This window comes from Sciurus carolinensis, chromosome 2, assembly GCF_902686445.1.
Source record: "Sciurus carolinensis chromosome 2, mSciCar1.2, whole genome shotgun sequence".
Lineage (NCBI taxonomy): Eukaryota > Metazoa > Chordata > Mammalia > Rodentia > Sciuridae > Sciurus > Sciurus carolinensis.
Window position 1 is genome coordinate 77635549 of NC_062214.1, and position 8520 is coordinate 77644068.

The following is an 8520-nucleotide window of genomic DNA, read 5'->3' on the forward strand; positions in this document are numbered from 1 at the left end:
TACAAAAGATTATTTAGATGGAGAGACATATAATATTCCATGAAAAAAAAAAAACAAATATACAGTATTCCATGGACTCCTTAATATAAACTCTTACCCTATTAATTTATATTTTAAATTCATTCCCCATTAATAATAATTGCATATACTTATCAATCACTTATTACACATCAGGCACTCTCAGAAGGATTTTTAATTAATGTGCAAATATGTTTTTAAAATTGATATGGAACATTTAATCTGCAACATCATCTATGACAAGTTTGAGAAAGAAGAACAAGGGAAGCTTTTTTAAATTCCAAAATAAAAGTCCATAATAATAAAAGCAGCATCAGTGTTTGTGCCAAAATAAACAAATAGACGAACAAACCAAAAGCCAACTTATGCAGAAATGGAACTCTAAGAAAAAATAAAACACCTATGACCCATGCCTTCGACATTTCTGGAAAGCAGAGAATACCACAGACATCAAATCTGTGTGTGATAAGCACCCAATTCCAGCACGGTTCCCACTGCTGTTGCAAACTTGAGCCTGCAGAGAGCAGGGATGGGGGCGGGACAGGGTCTGCGAAAGAGGAGGAGTAAGTGGAGTAGAGGGGATGCTGGGGCATTGCTCAGGGTACAGTGCTCTCCTCGCATGCTCAGGTGCACCTCAGATTCACAGCACCACAAAAGCAAAACAAGAACAAAAACCAAAAAATCACCTCCAGAGAGGGAAAGCCTGACCCCAATGCCAAGTCCCACACGTAGTCCTGGGGCTTGTTGGCTCATGGCACCAGACAGGGAGAGGGCTTAAAGCAAGCAGGAACAAAAAGGGGGCCTTGGAGAAGTACTGCTGCTGGAAGGATATAAACACACAAGAAGATGATGCCCTTAGAGATGTGGCAGCAAAAGGAAAGAAGGAAGAGGAGGAAATCAAAGGTCCTAGAAGAATAAAGGGGAAATAACTCATGTCAACCCTCCCCACCCTCCTCAGCTCCCTCATCAATGTCATCAGTTAAAGAGGTCGTCTTTCCTGTAGGGACAGAGAATGGTCGCTTGAACTAGGACTCTATCCACAAAATGTCTGTGTGTTTGTTTGTTTTTTTTTTAAATCAAAACAGCTCTACTCAAAATTGCTATTCAAAGAAAACAAAACCAATGTGAATCATAACATTATTACTGATGGATGTTCTTTCACAGAACCATGAAGTCAAATAAAATTATAACACAACACAGTTGAGAGGGAATCAAATACCCCAGAGTAGCCCTTAGAGGTACTAAAAATGCTTAGAAATAGAAATTCAAAGACTAAGAGCAGGAATGTCAAAAGAAAGAAAAAGAGAGGGAGAGAGGGAGGGGGAAGGAGGAAAGAGAACAGTGAGGACACAGGAAAGAAATGGAATAAAAAGACAAAATTATCTCAGAAATTAAACAGTCTGGAGATGCCAGAGGCAGAGTAAAATCAAATGGAGTAAAGGATACCGAAGACAGGCAGAAAAACAGCCAAGAGAATAAAATTGAGTTAAAGAAATCTGAGGGTCAGAAAGAAAGTGGTTGAAATGGAAGTCAATACAATGGACATAAGATTTAAGTCCTTGAAGGAGAAAAACAAAGCAGTAAAACAGTATTCCTATTCAAAGCTGTAATGTAAGAAGACTTTATGGATGTAAGAGAAAACAAATCTGCACATTGAATGAGATTACCATACACTTTGGAAATTTCACCTGAAATGATCAACTCTAAGGCATACTAGTAAAACTATTAGACTCAGAAGCAAAGGAAAATATCCCCAGGACTTCAAGACAAAAAGATCAAAGTACACAGAAGGATAAGAAAATTAGGCAAGCGAGAGACTTCTCAAGAGGAACAAAGCAAGGCGCTAGTGGAGAAGTATTTTCAAGGAAGACAAGATGAACAAAGACTTTAAATCCAGCCAAGCTGTCTAGGCTGTTAAGAAAACAGGCTTGAATGTGCAAAAACTCAGGGGCTCCTGTGCTCAGGTGTCCTTCTGGAGGAAGTGACGCTCAATCAGAAAACTGAGAAAATTTCATCAAAAGGATCAATGAGAAGCAAAAAAAAAAAAAAAAAAAAAAAAAAAAAAAAAAAAAAATCAGTTTGAAACTACACGGAAAGAGGGAAGTTAAAAGAATTGTATTTCAAGTGAAGAGACTGGTCACACGAAGGGGAGAATACAAATAATTCTTAACACAAAACTATGACCATGCAGACCCAGTCTAGAGAAACTTAAGAATTAAAAAAAGAAATCCTGAGTTCTTCTTAGTGGATTTTTCTTTACATGATGGTATGGTGTATGGATTTTTTTTTTTTTAAGTCAATCACTGACTTTTTTTTAGAGATGTTGATCGACCTTTTTAAAATTCATTTATTTATATGTGGTGCTGAGGATCGAACCCAATGCCTCACACATGCTAGGAAAGCACTCTACCACTGAGCCACAACTCCAGCCCATGGTGAATTTTAAAACAATTGTATGTCTATTGAAGCAGTGAACAAGTGAATAATTGTATTGATTTTGTAGGGACTTAGTGTTCTCAGCATGGAAGCAGAGAGGTAGAGAATGAGGAAGGATTAAGAAGAATACTACTGGATTTGTGTGATCTATATGTAAATACGTATCTATTTCCTAGATCTGCTTGCTGAAAGTCCCCAGAAATAATGACTCCCTGTTATAGTGAGCACCTGAACCCAGATCCCAGTCTCCAAATGTTATCTCTCACAAAGAGGAAGTAGGCTCCTTGGAGAAAATGACTGATTCAAGGGAAGAGAAAGTCCAAAATCACTCTGAATTACCTTCTTGTGCCAGAAAGTAACAAAGTGATTGAATAAGTGACAGAGTTATGTCAAAGGAAAAAGGAAAAAGCTTGAAAGGGATCAAATTTGGTCAAACGTGGCATAATTCTCACTGGTCAAATTGGGCATAATTTGAGCATCAAAATAAATAAGGACAGAGTTGCAAGCCATGAGCAGAAGTCTATCGACTGCAGAAATGGAGAAATGCCTAAATCAAAGGAAATTGTTTCCTCAAACTCATCGGGCAGTGATTCTGACAGTGAAGTTGAGAAAAAGTTAAAGAGGAAGAAGCAAATTGCTCCAGAAAAACCTGTAAAGAAGCAAAAGACTGGTGAAACTTCAAGAGCTCTGTCATCTGCCAAGCAGAGCAGCAGCAGCAGAGATGATAACACGTTTCATATCGGGAAAATGAGATACATCAGTATTCGGGATTCTAAAGGGAAAGTTCTGACTGATATTAGAGAATATTGGATAGATCCAGAAGGTTAAATGAAACCAGGAAGAAAAGGTATTTCTTTAAATCCTGAGCAATGGAACCAGCTGAAGGAACAGATTTCTGACGTTGATGATGCAGTAAAAAAAAACTATAAAATCTGAGCCATATAAAACCTGTACTGTTCTGGTTGTTTTAATTCTGTCTTTTTACATTGACTTTTGTTTTCTAAAAGTTGTTTTCCAAGCTATTGTATATTTGGATTGCAGAACAATTTGCAAGATGAATACTTTTTTTAAAATGTGCATTATTAAAAATGTTCTGAGTGAAGCTAATTGTCAACTTTATTAAGGAGGATTGCTTTGTGTCCACCACCTAGTGTAAAATAAAATCAAGTAATTACAATCTTGAAAAAAAGTAAGTAAATAAATAAGGACAGTGTGGCCACTAAATAATGACCTCCAAAGACATCCAGGTCCTAATCTCTGAAACCCACAGATATTATTTTATGTGGCAAAAGGGATTTTGAAGATATGGTGAAATAAGGATCTTTTGATGAGGAGATCAGCCTGGATTATCTGTGGGCCCTAAAAGTCATCGCAAGTGTCATTATAAGAGGGAGACAGAGGGAGATTGAACTACACAAAAGGGGGAAGCCATGAGGCCCCTGAAGCCAAATTAGACACTGCTGACTTTGAACGTGCAGGAAAGGACCCCCAGCTCAAGAATGCAAGGGAAGCAGCTCTTGGACCTGGAAAAGACAAGGGAACGATTCTCTCCTAGATTTTCCAAAAGGAATGCAGCACAGCAATGCTGTGATTCAGCCCAGTGAAACTGACTTTGGATTTCTGACTCTGAGAGAGTGAGTATGTGCTTTCTTAAGTCATTGAGTTTGTGGTGACTTGTTACAGCAACCAGAGCTCTAGAATACAGCTAGTAATGGATTACAACTCACATAAGAAGTTGTAAATAAAATAGAACCCATCCTAATATTAGATGATAGGTAATAAACTGATGAATGAATGAATATATAGCAGGGAAGAGAGAAGGAAGTAAAAAAGTATAGAAGGAACGACAGAAAAAAATCACTATTCCATAATAGTGAAGATTATTTTAGTCAAGAATCATCAATGAACCCTAAATCTAGGTGGACATTTTGGTGAGACAAGAAAGACAAGTTGCCCTTCAGGAATACCTTGACCACCAACAAGTGTGGACAGACATCCTGTGGTTCCAGCTCAGCTGAGGTTTCAACATGCCAATGTCATGAACAACAACAGGGCCTGAGGGCCTGTTCAAGATGAAAGGACGCAAACAGAGAAACAACATGTATCCCATTTGTTTACAATAAAAAAAAAAAGATGAAAGGACGCTAAAGAGAAGTGATGTAAATACAGGATGTGTTTCTGGACTGGATCCTGAACTGGAGGGGAGCTCTATCAGAAATATAAAATTAATATTCATAATATTATTGGGATAAGTGAATGATTGGAGTGTGGATGGTAGAGTAGTTGCAGTGATAGCCCCAATATTAGATTTCTTGAAATCACCACTGGTCATCTAGTTATGTGTAATAGTCTTATTCTTAGGAAATATCCACTGAAGTATTAAGAGGCAAGGAGTAGGGTGTCTGCAACCTGGGAGAAAACATTTGCAACAAATACTGGAGAAAGGTTAGCATTCCTAAAAATCAATGAGAAAAAAAAAAAAAAACAATAGAAAAATGATTGTATAATGTGTAGTAAATAACAACAAAAAAAAAAGATATTCAACTCTCTTGTAATTAAAAAAGGACAAATTAACTAATGAGATACCAATTTTTGCCCATAAACTGACAAAACTGAAGGATTTTGGAAATAGAAATCATCAGCACTTAAATGGGAAATGGTGGAACTGTAAAATAATGTCACCAACTCTATGGTGACCCACAAATACATGAAGAGGCAGGTACAAGAGTATACATTATAGCAATATCTAACGTGAACAACTGGAAGCAGCATAAATATCTGTAGGAACATGGATGGAAACTGAAGTCATTTCATGAAGGAAAAAAGCAGGTTGTACAGTATCTACACAATTATTCTATGTACAATTAAAATGTCAACCATAAATAAGCTACTGAACAACATCATATACATTTTTTCACTCTATGTATCTCTCTCTAGAAGTACGTAAGAGCAAGGAAAATGATCTTATAGAATATGTGTTCACCAGGAGCTCAGGGCAGGCAGGAGATGGGGAGTGCTCAGAGATGTCTTCAGTTTTATCTCCAGTGCTTTATTTTTTGAAAAGGGAAATATATTTCTGTATTGCCTGTAATAGAATTCCATGTGTAATTAAGGATTTCATATATAATTAACATTAATTCAAAAATGTAGGCAGCAGTCCTTACCTTCCTAAGGCCATTTATAAATCAATTTTCTTCTCTGTCATCTAATAAATCAGCCACTGTAAGCATCGTGAACGAGGGTCACTCACTGGATGATGTCCCCTCTGCCATTCTGACTTCTATTTTTACTCTTTGGAACTTCTGGGCATTTCATTTAAATCTGTAATACTGTGATTTGGAAACTAAATCAGGTGAAGACAAAAGAAGAGTGTCTCTGAATTACAGAAGCTTAGGTCTCTACCTTCTCCTCGTTCAAATGTGTTTGTGAGAATATCTTATGCCTATGTGTGAGCAAGTTGGTGAGCATCATGGTGGAGTTTCATAACTACATGGGCAGGCAGCTTTGTTCTTGTGGGACATCATGAACTATCTCTCTTCCCAAGTTGAATGACTAGAAAACCCAAGCCTCACATGAGACCACGGTCTCCTGAAGAATGTATGTGATGCCTGTATTACTCTTGATGGACTTACATCTGCCTACATAGCCTATCACGGATTCATGGAAATGAGAACCCAAAGGGAACTGAATGATTCAAAGTTAAATTGAGAGAGCGAGCGCTCCTGAACACCGGGAGGTTGCCCGGAGGAAGAGGAGGAGCGCGGTGGGTCGCTTGGTCTAGGAGTGACTGCATCAGAGCTACGGGCGGTTGCCAGAGGAGGAGGCGAGTGGTGAGTTGATTGGACTAAAAGCGACCGCTTCTGAACACCGGTGGCCTGCCTGGAGGAGGAGTGCTGTGGGTCACTTGGTCTCGGAGCCACCGCTCCTGAACACCCGGGGGGGCTACCCCGAGGAGGAGGAGGAGGAGGAACAGGGCGGGTCACTTGGACTTGGAGTGACTGCCTAGGGCTACAGGCGGTTGGCGGGAGGAGGAGACGTGAAGTGAGTTGCTTGGACTCCTAGAGACTGCGTCGGAAACCGAGCCGCTGTCCGGAGGAGGAGGTGTGTGGCGGGTCTCTGGGTATCGGAGCTATTGTACGGGGCTCCAGGTGGCGGCTCAGAAGAGGGGCCGCATAGCCAGGCGATTAGGTGTAGAGCAGGGTCCCAGGAGCTAGGTGGCTTCTTGCTGGAAGAGCCGCACAGAGACACGCCTAGGGGCGTAGCGAAGTTTCCAGGACTGCGGGCAGAGTCTCTGGGAGAGGTAGCCTAAGGAGACTCGCCTGCGAAGGGTGAGGCTCCCAGGCCCAGGAGGTAGGTCCGGGCCCCTGGGAATGTTGCAGAGGAAGACAGCCCAGCCCAGGCGGTAGTTGTAGATTGAGGGGAACCTCTAGGAGGGCAACTGACCAGCGAGACGTCCCCACCGAGTGAGTCTTCCCTGCTGGGGGAGGTTTTCCCACAGGGACGGTAAAACCACAGATACAGGCACAAACAGGCCTTGCCTCAGCCCACAGCCTAGTTCCCCATTAGATGACCATTGGTCAACAAGTGGAGGCACCTCTGCCCACTAGCAGGGAATATACACCACCTGAGGGTCACCACCCCTAGAGAGGCAGCTTCTTTGTGGAGCTCTGCATTATCAACTTCCTCCAAGACTTCAGGCTACTGAAGGATAAGAGGGGATATACTAGCAATCTTCAGGGACATTATAAGTCGATAGAGGAAATCTGCAATATCTTAATGACCCCTGATTCCTGAACAATATGAGAAAATAAGGGAAGAAAATGCCCCAAACAAATCTAAATGTTACATCAATAAAATCCAATGACAGCATGGCAGAAGAAATGACAGAAAGGGAGTTCAGAATGTACATAATTAAAATGATTAGGGAAGCAAACGATGAGATGAAAGAGCAAATGCAGGCATTGAATGATCGCACCAATCGACAGTTAACAGAGCAAATTCAGGAAGCAAAAGATCATTTCAATAAAGAGTTAGAGATATTGAAAAAAAAACAAACAGAAATCCTTGAAATGAAGGAAATTAAGAACTCCATAGAAAGCATAACCAATAGGATAGAACAGCTGGAAGACAGAACTTCAGATATTGAAGACAAAATATTTAACCTTGAAAACAAAGTTGAACAAACAGAGAAGATAGTAAGAAATCATGAACAGAATCTCCAAGAACTATGGGATATCATGAAAAGGCCAAATTTGAGAATTATTGGGATTGAGGAAGGCTTAGGGAAACAAACCAAAGGACTGAACAATCTATTCAATGAAATAATATCAGAAAATTTCCCAAATCTGAAGAATGAAATGGAAAATCAAGTCCAAGAGACTTATAGGACTCCAAATACACAAAATTACAACAGACCCACACCAAGGCACATTATAATGAAAATACCGAACATACAAAATAAAGACAGAATTTTAAAGGCTGTGAGAGAAAAGAACCAAATTACATTCAGGGGGAAACCAATACGGATATCAGCAGATTTTTCAATTCAGACCCTGAAAGCTAGAAGGGCCTGGAACAACATTTTTCAAGCTCTGAAAGAAAATGGATGCCAACCAAGAATCTTATACCCAGCAAAACTTACCTTCAAATTTGACGATGAAATAAAATCATTCCATGATAAACAAAAACTAAAAGAATTTACAAAAAGAAAGCCAGCATTACAGAACATTCTCAGCAAAATATTTCATGAGGAAGAGATAAAAACAAAGAAGCAAATCAGCAAAGGGAGGAATTATCCTAAAGGAACTGTCAAATAAAGGAGGAACCAAGATGTGTCAAAAATTTTAAATATGAACCAAATGACTGGGAATACAAATCATATCTCAATAATAACGCTGAATGTTAATGGCCTGAATTCATCAATCAAAAGACATAGACTGGCAGATTGGATTAAAAAGAAAGATCCAACAATATGTTGCCTGCAAGAGACTCACCTCATAGAAAGAGATACCCATAGACTAAAGGTGAAAGGATGGGGAAAAACATACCATGCACATGGACTCAGCA

General features: G+C 39.7%; 1 pseudogene; it reads left to right on the top strand.

Annotated features, from left to right (window-relative positions):
* Positions 1 to 2997: 2997 nt before the first annotated feature.
* Positions 2998 to 3390, top strand: LOC124976344 (activated RNA polymerase II transcriptional coactivator p15-like; annotated as a pseudogene).
* Positions 3391 to 8520: the final 5130 nt, after the last annotated feature.